This window comes from Macaca nemestrina, chromosome 18 (genome assembly GCF_043159975.1).
Source record: "Macaca nemestrina isolate mMacNem1 chromosome 18, mMacNem.hap1, whole genome shotgun sequence".
Taxonomy (NCBI): domain Eukaryota; kingdom Metazoa; phylum Chordata; class Mammalia; order Primates; family Cercopithecidae; genus Macaca; species Macaca nemestrina.
In genome coordinates this window covers 59,056,362-59,071,495 of record NC_092142.1, presented here as the reverse complement: position 1 = coordinate 59,071,495, position 15,134 = coordinate 59,056,362, and the positions used below count along the sequence as shown (strand labels likewise).

At 37.5% G+C, this 15,134-nt stretch overlaps 1 pseudogene; it reads right to left on the bottom strand.

Moving 5' to 3' along the window:
• Nucleotides 1-13,322: 13,322 nt before the first annotated feature.
• On the bottom strand, nt 13,323-14,206 carry LOC112428291 (large ribosomal subunit protein eL8 pseudogene; annotated as a pseudogene).
• Between the last annotated feature and the right edge of the window lie 928 nt (nt 14,207-15,134).

The window sequence follows — 15,134 nt, the reverse complement described above, 5'->3', positions numbered from 1 at the left end:
TGAAAAAGAGCAAATAGGCCTCTGGAAAAGAATATATCTCTGTAGTATATACCACACGAAAATCTGATTACATAAGTTTATCAACATATTTGACACTGAAGAAATAATTACTGGTTTATGAGATTATTAGGAATACTTCAGGATTCAGAAGAGAGAGACGGGTAATATCTGAAAGAGGTTAAAAGACATTGAGGATCAGATGCCAAATTTCAACATGTACACATATAATTAGAATTCCAGAAGGAGGTAAGAGAAAGAAGGGGGAGAAAGCTGTAGTAAAAGTAATTGTGAAGAGTTATAGATGGCTATAAATCCTTTGATCATAGGGTAGAGTCCATTTGATATAGTTTGAATGTTGTCTCCTGTAAATCTCATGTTGAAATGTAATCCCCAATGTTGGAGGTGGGGCCTGGTGGAAGATGATTAAGTCATGTGGGCAGATTTCTGATGAATGGTTTAGTGCCATCCCCTTGGTGCTATCCTTGTGATAATGAGTGACTTCTTGTGACATCTGGCTGTTTAAATGTGTGTGGCATCTTCGTACTTGCTCTCTTGCCTCTGCTTTCACCATGTGACATGTCTGCTTCCACTTTGCCTTCCACCAGGTTCCCTGAAGCCTCCCCGGAAGCCATGAAAATGCCAGTGCCATGCTTGTACAGCCTGCAGAACCATCAGCTAATTCAACCTCTTTCTTTTTTAACGACCCAGTCTCAGGTATGCCTTTATAGCAATGCAAGAATGGCCTAAAACATCCTTTTCGCTCCTATTGAATCTGGATAAGCCTATGACTGCTTTGACCAACAGAGTACAGTAAACTTTGGACTTAGACTTTAAGATGACTTGCTACTTCCTCTTACTAGCTGAGAGTTCTGGGCTGTAAGAAGTTCTAGTGCCTTGCTGTAGAAACAGTATGATCTCAAGTAGGAACCTTTAGGTAGGAATCTTGAGATCATACGGAGCTAAGCCTAGCTTTCCAATCACCTCTGCCAAAGCACCAGCCTGTTTGGACCCTGCAGATGAGACCCATCACCAGCTGAATACCACTGAGTAAACTCCCAATGCAACTGACTACCACTGAGTAAACGCTCAGTGCAACAGGGAGCAGAAATACCCAGCTGAGCCTTGCATGAATTGTGAAGCTTAAAATCATGAGGTATAATTAAGGTTTGTGGCTTAAAGCCATTACATTTTGAGGAAGAAGCTAGGAAGCAATAAATATTTTTTTAAAAGTCTGAGAATTTTGCAGAATGAACAAAATAGGAATCCTTAAAGAATCACATAAAGGCTCAAAAATAGAATAAAAGTTATCCCTACTGGGACATACTGTTGTGAACTGCAGAACAAAAGAGGAAAATGAAATCACGAATAAAGCAAAAGAGGAAGAATAGGTTACATACAAATAAACAATTTTAATAATTAATGTACATTCCATTAACACCAATAAAAGACTAGAATGTAATGGAATAATATTTTCCAAGCAATAAGGGAAACTGCCGACCTAGAATTCTAATGCCCGCCAAATCATCATTCAAGAGTAAGAACAAAATCAAGACAATTTTGGTCCTAAAAGATTGAAAGAATGTATTACTAACAAAGCATCTCTGAATGAACTTCTAAAGGATGTATTTCAGTACGAAGGAAACTAAACTCAGAAGGAAGATGCATGAAACAATGAGTCAAAACAAATAGCACTCTCTACCCATAAGAAAAACTCAAACAAAAAAGCGACTTAGGCAAAAGTAAATATCTTTTTATATAAATTCCCAAAGGTCTTCATTAGCAGATGAGTATTTATGTATGATAATTATTAGTATTATCATTATTTCCTGATAGTTTGTGCATGACAGAAATCATACCTTATCTCATTTAAACCGATGAAATATGTTTCCACAGAATGAGGAAAAAATGGGGATTAAAGAACAAATCAGAATTTGAACAGCTAGTGAGTTGTGGAGATGGAGTTTGGAAACAGTGATTGCAAAGATAATGACCAGCTCCTCTAAACTATGTAGTCTCCTGTGTATTCTTTCAGAATTTATTTTGCTTGAATCTCTTACTTTTAAGGAACTTACACATCTTGTGTATATCCGTTTCTCTTTTCTAACTCCCGATATACTCATCTTCTCATTTTCCATCAAACACCATTGATATCAAATGAAAGGCTGTTTACTCTGAAGACAGAGAATTATCAAAACAAGTTTCCCATGACAAAAACTTCTATGAAAAATGCCAAATTATATATCACCTTGCAAAATAATCATCTTTGCGAAAGGATAATTATCTGGCTCTGAAGGACAGAGATGGTAGCTCTTGTGTATTTGGCAGAGGAGGTATTGTTACTCTTATTTTAAAACAGAGAATAATTAAACTCAGACAGGCTACATGATCAGTTTGAAATCGCAAAACTATTTAAAAATAGAGAAAAATTCAAAATAATGTATTGTGTCTCTGAAGATAAGGCATATTCTATCACCCAGGTTGACTCTCACAGTTTGGGAAAGTCTGTCATGTGTCTGGCATTGGAATTTGGGACTATAAACAACGCTTGTCATAAGCCTTTTCTGGTATTATACACTCAAGTGCTAACAATTCCAAATGGCACTCACTGACATTTATTTATTGATTATAATTTTTTGCTCGTTGGATTATTAATTTACATGGGCACTATAATGAGGCATATCTCTGGAATGTGGACAAGACATGACTGGTATAAAAATCAAAATAAAGGTGTGAAGGAAGTGAGGGTAAAGTTTTGGGGGATATTCAGGCTACATACATCCCTCAGCTACTTTTTCAAAAGGAACAGTGGAGAATCTGACTGTAAAAAGTAAATAGAGGTTCCTCTTCAAAGACTTTCCTCCCCGTCTAATTAGGAATAAGTAGTAACTTCTCTTAAAAAGCAAAATGGATTCAAAGACCTGTGCTAACATTCTTAAATATCTCCTAGCCGTAATAGATAAATCAACGTACTTTATGTTCTTAGCTCCCACAATTTAGCCTAAATATTTGCCCTGGCACTCTTATACTGGTCCAAGCAAGCATTAGGTCATAGCCTGTTCCTCCTCCTTATTTAAAAGTATTTTTCTTTTCTCAGAATTCCTCAAGTTACTTCCTCCTTCCTTTGTTCTCCTCTACCTTTGCCTCTTTTTAAAAAAGTTCTAAGTTGCTCGCCAATCAGGATAAACACAGAACATGAGGTTCCGTTACAGTCAATGGAAACCAGACACAACAGTAGGGTGGACACTTCAGGTTACAAATGACTCTGTCTCCTTTGTTCAGTGTACTCTCATGGCAAAACTGCTGGCGAGTATACCCTTTCTGCAGGAAGTAAAAATGGCCTTACTAAATAAATTAGATTTATGTTCAAGTGCTATTTCTTTACGGCACAGGAGAACAAGCATTTCAAACATGAGTAAACTAAGTTAATTATTGTAGTGATATTCTTAAGAGAGGCATTGTGTAGTAAGAGGAGAAATTCTGAACCTGGAGCTAGGAAAAAGGGGTTTAAATCTAATAGACTTCTACTTGTTGCTTCATTGGTCATTCTAAACTTTACTTTTTTGGACAGTAATATATAAAGTGACACTTAAATCTAACAGTTGTGTGAGTGTTGGAAGACAGCAGGGGATATGAGACACTGAAGATGAAAACACATCGCATAGTACTTAGCACAACAAAGTTCTTTAAAATATCATGTGATTGTTTATTGACTGAGAATTCATCGTGCTGTTTGACAAAAGAAGCTAGTAAAGAGATTAAATGTCAGCATTAAAAGCCTATTTTAAGAATGGGCATTTTCCTCTCATTTAAAAAAAACAAAAATGTTTTTATTAAATGTTTTCATAGTGTTTTCTCTATTAATTTTAATTAGGTTCTATTAAATATTCAAGGATGTTTTAAATGATAACCAGACTTACTATTGAGATATATCATTAATTGTACATTAAAATTCTTGCTCGTTGGATTTGTGTGTGCGCGTGTGTGTAATTTAGTGTCATTTAAATGTGGTCCTAATGTGAAATCCCATGAGGTACCCTCAAAAATGACACTATATGCTGTATGTATTGTACACAGAGTACAAGCATTCCTCTCAGTGGGGACTTTGTCCTGGATACTGTAATTATAGTAAGAGCAAAAAGTTGTATGAGTCATCAATCTGTTACCATATTTTAGTGGTCACCATAAGCTAGAAATTTAACTCTGGCCATACAAGTAAAACTCATCTGCCCAGACAACTAACGAATACTTTTCTCTACTGATAATTTGTAAATTGCTTCTTTATGAATCCACTGATACAATCCTTCAAAATAGAAAAGTATCTCATGAAAGAGAAGGTATTTAAGTTTGAAAATGATTTATGGAGACAGATCTAAACTCTCATGCCATAGATCGAGATGGTGATAATAGCTGTACCTAAAGACTGGCAAGCCGACACAGTGTCTCATTTCTATAATCCCAGCACTTTGGGAGACCAAGGTGGGTCACCTGAGGTCAGGAGTTCAAGACTAGCCTGGCCAACATGGTGAAACCCCATCTCTACTAAAAATACAAAAATTAGGTGGACATGGTGGCACATGCCTGTAATCCCAAGTACTTGGGAGGCTGAGGCAGGAGAGTCACTTGAAACTGGGAGGTGGAGGTTGCAGTGAGCTGAGATCGCACCACTGCACTCCAGCCTTCAACCTGGGTGACAGAGCGAGACTCTGTCTCAAAAACAACAGCAACAACAACAACAACAACACCCAAAACAAACAAACAAAATACCATTGTGGCAAATAGTTGGGTTTAAAAAAGTGTTCTTAATGAATTTCTTATTCATTGGTTTTTCTTTCATTTGTGAATTTTCCACACTGGACTTGAGTATCAAAAAAGGAGTCCTGAAGGAAGGGATAAGTAAGCTTTAGCAGAGAGAGAGAGAGAGAGAGAGAGAGAGAGAGATGGAGTAAATATTTCTAATGCCCACAAAAGGAAGTAGTTGGAAATGGTCTATCAGCTTGAAATTTCAGCAACTATAAAAGTAATTTAGAACTGGATAGTAGCTGAAAGTAAGATCAGAGAGCTGTACAGCGATATATCATGGAGGGACTTCTGTGCTAAATTAAGAAGTTTGAAATTTATTCTGAAGATTATAAAGAGTCACTGATCAAAATTGATGCATTAGTTTCCTATTGCTGCTGTGAAAATCTATCACAGATTTAGTGGCTTAATACAACACAAATGTATTATCTTGTGCTTCTGAATTTTCAAAGTCCAAAACAGTTTCACTGGTATGAAGTCAAAGTGTTATCTTAGCTGGTTCCTTCTGGAGACTCTGAGAGGAGAATATATATTCTTGCCTTTTATGGTTTCCGGAAGCCGCCTGCATTTTTAAGCTTATTGCCCCTTCCCCTCATCACCCCTACCTCTTGCTTCCATCATCCCATCTCCTGCTGGTGATTCTCTTCCTCCTGTTTCACTGTTATAAAAACCTCGTGAACACGTTGGGCCCACCTGAATAATTCAGGATAATCTTCTCAAATCAAGATCCTCAACTTAAGTACAATAGCAAAGTCCTTTTAACCATATAAGGTAATGTACTAATAAGTTTCAGGAATTAGGACATGGACATCTTCTGTAGGCTATTATTTTTAACTTATTACAAACTATAAGTAGAGATATGACATGAAAAGTTTTATATTTTAGAAAGAGTTCTCTGACACAACGGGAGTTAGTTTGAAGAAGTATCAGTCTGGTAGAAGGGGAGGAGGGTTTTTTGTTGTTGTTTTTAAAAAAGCAATTGTTGGGTTCCTGTTGAAAAATGACTTATTCCAAATCTAATGATATGCAACCTTAAATCCAAGACTACTGCTCCCTATTTCTTTCACAGAAGAAACAACCCTATAATGAATGGCAAAAAACATTTGTAGGATACCCTTCAGTGGAATCTATAACTGGATAGGGAGATAAATGAGTGGTAGAGGTAAGGAAGTGTCTTCAATTACCAAATTTAAATTATCCTTACTAGAAATAGGAAATTTAGGAAATGAAGCAAGTGAGAAAGAATATAGAGTGTTCAATCAAGGACCCTATTAGATTTTGGAGCACCTTTGTACAGATTAGGAAAAGACAGCCCCTCTGGATAGATGGAGTCCCACAGGCCCATGGCTTTGTCAACAGCCACCTCTTCATATAGAGAAACAGATGTCCCTCCCTTCCAACTGATGCAGCTTCTTTATAGGGCCTAGTAGGAGCCTACCACAAACCACAGCCACAGCAGATAGAGGGCCTGAGCTCAGTTTTGTACATAATAGATATGAAGCACCAGTAAAATTTCACATAAAATTGTCGAAAGGGCACTTCTCAGAAGAAAAGTAAATGATCTGGATGCCAGTTTTAGAACTATCAGCAGAAAAATAATATACGAAAGTCTAGAATAGTTGAGATTGTACAGGAAAAGAGTTACATGATTTAAGAGACAGTCAAGGTGAAACATAGAATGTCCAAAATCACAGTATCATTGCCAGCATCAGAATGGGACAATCTTGTCACAGTCTTGGTGAATAGTTAGTGCATTCCATCAGTGCTCATGACAAACCCATGCCTTTACCATAGAACTATTTGTATTTTTATGAATGTTTTAATTTATTAAATGTTGAAGGTAAATCATTTTTGCAGCAATAATAAAAAAAGGAGTAAATCTACATTATTTGCTATCAGCAAAAGGGAAGATTAGTATAGGGACATTTGAGAAATATCAACTGTGGGTGAAAACAGCTAGAAAATCCCTTGATGCACACTTAAATCAAAGTCTCTTAGAAACCTCTGGAAAGGAAAAGAGACAGAATTGAAAAAGGGAGAAAGTGAACAATTTAATTTAAAATATTTTCCTTGATTTTTCAACCAATTTATTTTTATGCTGAATTAATTCCATAAAGTGATGCATGATCCTAGTTATTTGAACCTATGTGAAATGTTTTGACAGAGGAGACTGCATTTCCTTAAATTCCAATTGTGGAATTTAGTTATCTATTCAATATATGTATTTCATTTAACTTCAGCTGATTTGAGATACCCAATTCTCCATTGGGAGGCACTTGGCTTTTCTCATAAATGTGTAATTTTCAGCTTGAAGAAACACTTGCACCTTCAGGGAGCAATATATTCTCTTTTCCCAGTAGTTCCTTATTTTATTTACCCTGCCAAGTAGCCAACAAGAATATTTTCTCATACTGTACCAGACATGAGGAGTGAAGTTCAAGCATTCAGTTTGCCCAACTTTTCCAGAAGAAAATTAAAAAATAATATCAAGAAAAGTACCTAATAAGAGTTCTTATTGAGCCATAAGCCACCTGTTTAGAATTATCAATTAGATTAACTTCTAGAATAAAGACCAATTATTTCTTAATGTAATACATTTTGAAAGTGTTTGCATTTTGCATTTGGCATCTCTGCAAAATATTGGAAGAAAAGAGTCTGAATCTTGTGGCATACATTTGTTAATTGTTTCATTTTGCAATAATCTAAGCATGAAAAAGTGCAAGTGCTCTCTCTCTTATTGGTCATTTAGTGAGCTGCATAAAATTGAATATGGCAAGTTCTGATTCTTTGGATTGGTATTTGTTGAAAATGTGCATAAATGAAGCTATCAAAAATGTTCCTTTTAAATGAATATTGAATAGAAAGCAGTGGCATCTTTCCAATAGAGTTATTTCTTCCTTAGTTAGAATGGCCTTACTTAGAGGGGAAATCCTATTTCAGTGCCATTCTTTCCTCTTCTCATTTATAGCCAAAGCATATCGTATGTAGAGATATTGCGTCATGAACCCAGTAATAGTTCTGCTGTAGACAATTTCCACCTGACTGCATTTCTATTACTGTGGCTAACCTTCAACTCAGGAACAGCATTCACAATTTATAGAGAATATAGGAAAAAAGAGGTCTTCCATATAAATCCAGAATTCTAAGTGTGTGAAATATAAATGAATTGCGTAACTTTGAAAGCGAATATGAAATCCTTTTGTGTTTGATCCTTATGGGATGAATTGCTAGATTGTCACTAACCATGAAAGTTTTCTTGGATGTGCTCTTATTTTTCTTGTGTCATATGTTTGCAAGACATTTCCTTGATATTTCCCCCAGTGCATGGAGAATCAGATTTATTTTGACTAGAAGAGGCTGAAGATGAGAAATGTAGTTAAACAAGAAGCAGTGGCAAAAACTAAAGGCTAGTTAGTTTTGTTATCCTGGGTCTGGCAGACCAGAGATTGATTCAGCGAATCTGGCTCAAAGAAGAAGCATTAAAGAATACTATATTTAAGCAGACAACATAAAGTAACCTGGAGCTGCCCATGGCAGATCTGGCTATTATTACTGGCTCTGTTAATAATGTGCTCTGTAACCTTTAAGAAGTAAACTAACACATCTGTGGTCCTTTTCCTCATCTTTAAAAAGGTGATTTGAATTGTCTGATTTATAAGATTCCTTCAAACTCCAATCTTTTCTATTTGAAAGAGGGACAGATTTAGTGAACACATAGTATAAAGAATTTATCTGACTACTGGGCAGATCTACTATATGTTCTCTGACTTTTTTCCTGTCCTGTCACACATGAGCAGGGCAACACTTATACATGATGGTTTTCAGCCAGAGGAAAAGAATGAAGATATTCACTAGGTTCTTTTAAAGGCATAGTTTAGAAAAGTGAAGGTCTATATAAAATGTCACGTCATGACAGAAGTATAATGTAGGCTATAACCACATTGGGCTAGGTGTGGCTAAAAATTTCATCCATCCATCCATTATTCATCTATTCACCATTCATCTCATCCATCCATTCTCTATCTATCCATCCATCCATCCATCCATCCATCCATCCATCCATCCATCTGTCCTTCATCAATACTTGCATTCAACCAATATGTACTGTATACGTAATATGTTCAGTTTCTATGTAAGTGCTGAAAATACACTGGTCAACAAGACAGGCTTGTCTCTACTTCATGGAATTGTACTAAATAAACATATAATTAATTAATTACAGTTGTGAAAACTATTATTTAAGAAAATACAGAATAATAACTGTGTTTAACAGGCAGCTTTTTCCTCTATAAGAAGCAGGACAGACATGACTAATGTCTTTATTCAAAGGAAGGTGGAGATGCAAGTTGATTAAAAAGTTAAGAGTAACATAACTTTTCAGTGTTCAACCATTTGCAAGACTGTATCATCACAACATTAACATTACTGGGTTCTGAATAACAAATCGTTAAATTTAGAAAATTTCTCATGCCTGGCATGACTTCCAAAGAGGTTTTGGGAAAGATTTTGCCCTTGTGAAGACAAACAGAACTACTGTAACCTTTAATATCAAATCAGTATTCCAAGTACACTAAGGCAATAAAGAAGAACAATAACAACGAAGTCCTGAAGGAAATAACCGATTCAGCCTTTATTTGGCAGAGAATGGCAGAGAATGGCATGCAATTATAAAGCTATCAAGACTCCAAACCCATAAATTTAATTAAGAATGAGGACGGGTGAGTATTGAAATACTAATGAGGAAACTTTATTCTTCTTCTAATGAGATTATGCAATTATGACCCAAATATCCCTTTCTGGATTAGATTGACCAATTGTCTGTCTGTTTTGTCTGGGATCTAGGGTATTTTCAGATGCAAGACTTAGTGCTAAAACCAGGAAAGTTTTGAACAAAGTGGGACAAGCTGGTTCCCTACATATCTTCTATAAAGTAACAATAATGTAAGATTCCTATGATATATGGTTCGGAACTACTTTGATTTGTATTCTCTAAACACTTGGCAAGCCACATGCTACCCACTCATTAGAAAAGGTCCTTTTAGAATCCACTAATAGGTCAATACAATTATGTTCTAAGCAGGGAGTATTTTGTCCAAAGTAGTATTAAGAACCAAACATGTGTCAGCCCTAGTGAGTCTTTGCAGCTCTGTATTTCCACCTTCACTGGCATCTATACTAAATCAGCATCATTAGCAAATACCAAGATGCATCAGCTGGCTATCCTATTGCATACTTTCACTGGCACTGCAATCAGGTACCATTTGATTCTAGCTCCACTTCTTAGCCTACTATATCCAAAGTTACTCAGTTGTAAAAATATCAACACATTAGTTAACCTCCCTTAGCCTCAGTTTCCTCACCTTTAAAAAAAACCTTTGCATTAAATTAACTCAGGATGGATTAAAGACTTAAATGTAAGACCTAACACCATAAAAACCCTAGAAGAAAACCTAGGAAATACCATTCAGGACATAGGCATGGGCAATGACTCCATGACTAAAACACCAAAAGCAATGGCAACAAAAGCCAAAATAGACAAATTAGATCTAATTAAACTGAAGAGCTTCTGCACAGCAAAAGAAACTACCATCAGAGTGAACAGGCAACCTACAGAATGGGAGAAAATTTTTGCAATCTACCCATCTGACAAAGGGCTAATATCCAGAATCTACAACGAACTTAAATTCACAAGAAAAAAACAAACAACCCCATCAAAAAATGGGCAAAGCATATGAACAGACTTCTCAAAAGAAGACATTTATGCGGCCAACAGACATGTGAAAACATGCTCATCATCACTGTTCATCAGAGAAATGCAAATCAAAACCACAACGAGATACCATCTCACACCAGTTAGAATGGCGATCATTAAAAAGTCAGGAAACAGCAGGTGCTGGAGAGGATGTGGAGAAATAGGAACACTTTCACGCTGTTGGTGGGACTGTAAACTAGTTCAACCATTGTGGAAAACAGTGTGGTGATTACTCAAGGATCTAGAACTAGAAATACCATTTGACCCAGCCATCCCATTACTGGGTATATATCCAAAGGATTATAAATCATGCTACTATAAGGACACATGCATATGTATGTTTATTGCAGCACTATTCGCAATAGCAAAGACTTGGAACCAACCCAAATGTCCATCAATAGACTGCATTAAGAAAATGTGCCACATATACACCATGGAATACTATGCAGCCATAAAAAAGGATGAGTTCATGTTCTTTTTGGACATGGATGAAGCTGGAAACCATCATTCTAAGCAAATTATCATAAGGACAGAAAACCAAACACTGCATGGTCTCACTCATAGGTGGGAATTGAACAATGAGTACACATGGACACAGGGTGGGGAACATCACACACTGGGGCCTGTCGGGGGGTGGGGGGCTGGGGAAGGGATAGCATTAGGAGAAATACCTAATGTAAATGATGAGTTGATGGGTGTAGCAAACCAACATGGCACATGTATACCTATGTAACAAACCTGCACGTTGTGCACATGTACCCTAGAACTTAAAGTATAATAATAATTAAAAAATACTTTGCAGTTAATTGTTACAAGTGAAACAAAGTCTCCTGTGCCTAGGGTTGTATTTGGTAGATACAAATAACTGCATAAAGTTGTCAGCTAAGTCTTTTATATGCATTACATGAATATATGGACTGATTTATTTTTTCAAGAAATTCTATGAGGTATGCATTTTTATTGTTTTTTATATATACACACATGCACAAACACATATGTGTACACTCTCTCACAAACACACACACACATATATATACTTAAATGAATACTTTGCTAATTTACCTATGATAACACATATTTATAGAGTAATGGTTAACTGTCCTCTAATTACCTTTCAGAATTGCCAAGGACCAAACAATGTAAGTATATTTTAAGCAAGAATGACACCTAAGCTTTTGTTTATAGCCATCATGTATCAAGAACTAAAATCAACATTTTCTTCATAGTAGTCACTAAGTTATGGAATATTTCTAGTTTGTTCCTTTAAGCATTTACAGTTTCTGGTTTTCTCCTGAGCCTCTCAGGGTAGTTTTAGAGCTGAGACTGTGTTTCCTAGTTCCAGAATAGGAAGATATTCTCAATTTTGCTTAGTTTAAGGCAGACAGTCAGCCATGGACAACAACTGAAATGACCATGCAGTACAAGATGGCATGAAACGGAACCTAGGGATTATGTCCTCACAGGTGATGTAGGTGATGGAAGAAGGAGCCAAGGTGGGTGGATCACCTGAAGTCAGAAGTTCGAGACCACCTGGCCAACAAGGTGAAACCCCGTTTCTACTAAAAATACAAAAAATTAGCCAGGCATGACGTGGTGGCAGGCACCTATAATTCCTAGCTACTCAGGAGGCTGAGGCAGGAGAATCACTTGAACCCAGGAGGCGGAGGTTTCAGTGAGCCAAGATCGCACTCCTGCACTCCAGCCTGGGCGACAGAGCAAAACTCCGTCTCAAAAATGAAAGACAAAACAAGACAAATAAAACAAAACTAGAAGGAGAGTGTATAGATAAATGTTGAATGTCAACATTTGAGCTTTCTCAACAGAATCAAGAGACACGACACCTTCTCATCAGTTCACAATGGCAGTTGCCTTCAGATAAGAGGAAATATCAGAATCTCTTGCAAGGGGACAGGAAGTGTCTACTGAATCTCTGTTCTACTGCCCATTCTTGAAAGGCAAATGTTTCCTGGAAAATAGTTAGATGAACAATCTCAGAATCAGGATTCCTAGATTTTATCCATCTTTGACCACTTACATGGGATAGTAGACATGGGGTTTGTCACATTTTTCTAGCCTAGATTTCCTTCTAATAGTTTGGGTGACAAAATTGATGTGCAGCTACACGACGTATTTCTCACACCAACTTAGCCAGGGAAGCTAAACTTTTTCAAATAAGAGGAATGATAGCTCAATTTTGCTCTTTGTTATTAAGAATCCACCAGCTATGATATGCACCATCTGACAACCATATGGTAGTAGAGATGTTGAAAACATAACATTTCCAGGAGAATGACCAGAGCAATGTCAGAAAAACCAAGCAATTGAGGATTTGGAGGAGAAAATAATACTGTTTAGATTTGAATGAGACAGGTGAGGTGGGTACATGCTAGATGTAATTTATGAGATACTTGAAAATAGTCACTTTCTATTTACTAGTTCTTTAACTTTCTTCTAAAAGACAAAACCAGTCATTAGAAGATAAAATAAAATTACCTCCCCAAATTTTCAAATGTGTTCAAAACTAGAGCAGCATATCTTATGTATGAATGAGTTTCTATTGTGTAAACACTTCAAGCAAGAGTGTCAAGTGAAGTATTTCCAAATATTGTTTGTACTATGTCTGTGATTTATACTTACATTTACAAGGTGTGTAGCATGAAAGAGTAGATCCAGGTTAGGTTAACTGGTGCTCGTTAAAATATATTATTAATATATTAATACATTATTGAATGTTATTGGAAAACACTGGGTTAAATTCAGTTGGACTTTTTTTTTTTTTGAAGGAAAATTTGAATTTTAATTATTTTTATGTACAGAAAACTCAACAGTGTACATTTAACCCAGCTTAGTGGCAAGTTCTTTAGCCTTTGCCTTTTCGAGCTTGGCAATACGAGCCACAGACTTGGGACCCAGGACATTGCCGCCCCAGTGACGGCGGATCTCATTGTATCTGTCGTTGTAATTGGTCCTGATAGCTTCCACCAGCTTAGCCAAAGCGCCTTTGTCTTCCGAGTTCACCTGTGTGAAGGCGACAGTGGTGCAGGTCTTCCTGTGGACTAGACGGCCCAGTCTGGCCTTCCCCTTGATAATGCAGTAAGGGACCCCCATTTTACGACACAGGGCAGGCAAGAAGACAACCAGCTTGATGGGATCTACGTCATGTGCAATCACCACCAGCTGAGCCTTCTTGTTCTCCACCAAGGTGGTGACGGTGTTAACTCCTGCTCGAAGGACAGGTGGTCTTTTAGTGGGGACATCCCCTTTGCCAGCAGCTTTCTTCTCGGCCTGGGCCAACAGCCTCTGCTTCTTCTCTTGTTTTGTCTCTGGTCTGTACTTGTGGGCCAGCTTAAGCAGCTGAGTAGCTGTTTGGCGGTCCAGGGCCTGGGTGAACTGGTTAATAGCAGGAGGCACTTTCAGCCGCTTATAGAGGATGGCTCTCTGCCGCTGCAACCTGATATAGCGAGGCCATTTCACAAAGCGGGTGAGGTCTCTTTTGGGCTGGATGTCCTGTCCAATGCCAAAATTCTTAGGTCTTTTCTCAAACAGGGGATTCACCACTTTCTTGGCCTCCTGCTTTTTCACAACAGCAGGGGCCGGAGCCACCTTCTTTCCCTTGGCCTTCTTTCCTTTCGGCATCTTGGGCGGCGGGAGGAGAGAGAAAGATCAGTTGGACTTTTTTATTGCAGGACTTATCAGAACACTTCAGATAATATTGTACATCTCCAAGCAATGACTGGAAAGAAGGGGATATGAACAAAAATAATCTCAAAATTCATGGATCTGAGATCCCAAGATATATTTTTGCCTTCTCATTAACCTTGCTCAAAATAATTTTTTAAAAATGTGTCGCTTTGCAATGTAGGATATTAAATAAAAATAAATACAAATAAGTTCTAGGTATATCATGGGGTTACCCATTCATGTAACTGAAGGCTGCTATGAATAATCCTTTTCTACTGTCAGTGAGTCAGTTGACATGGACCAGTCCCTGACCTGTTTGCTCTCACATCTAATTCTTTACTCTTTGTCCATTTTGCTCTGGGTGACAGGAAAGCTGCTCTCTGAAGGTTCTCATATTAGCCAACTTCTGGGTAGGTTCAGCTAACAGGAGGGGTTGTTGAGAGGAGAAACAGGAGATGCAAATATATTCATCTTCTTTTTCTGCCTCAGGCTGGATCTGGAGACCATCAAAATTACATTAGTGGTTCTAGCTGCCTTCAAACTCTGGTTCTAGCCCTTGGAATCTGGCAATTCTGCCCCTTCCCTGGTACCTCCTGCCTAGGGTGGTAAAGGCTTTTGCTTTTGTTAGTCTCTGAGTTGCACCAATCTTCTTGTGGCTTCTTAGCAATTCTATCACCCATATAATAAATTTTCCCATCATTGTATCTTCTTGACTTACAAACTTTTTTTTTCTTTTTTTGAGACAGAGTCTTGCTCTGTCACCCAGGCTAGAATGCAATGGCATGATCTCAGCTCACTGCAACCTCTGCCTCCGGGTTCAAGGGATTCTCCCGCCTCAGCCTCCTGAGTAGCTGGCACCCGTCATCATGCCTGGCTAATTTTTGCATTTTTGCAGAGACAGGGT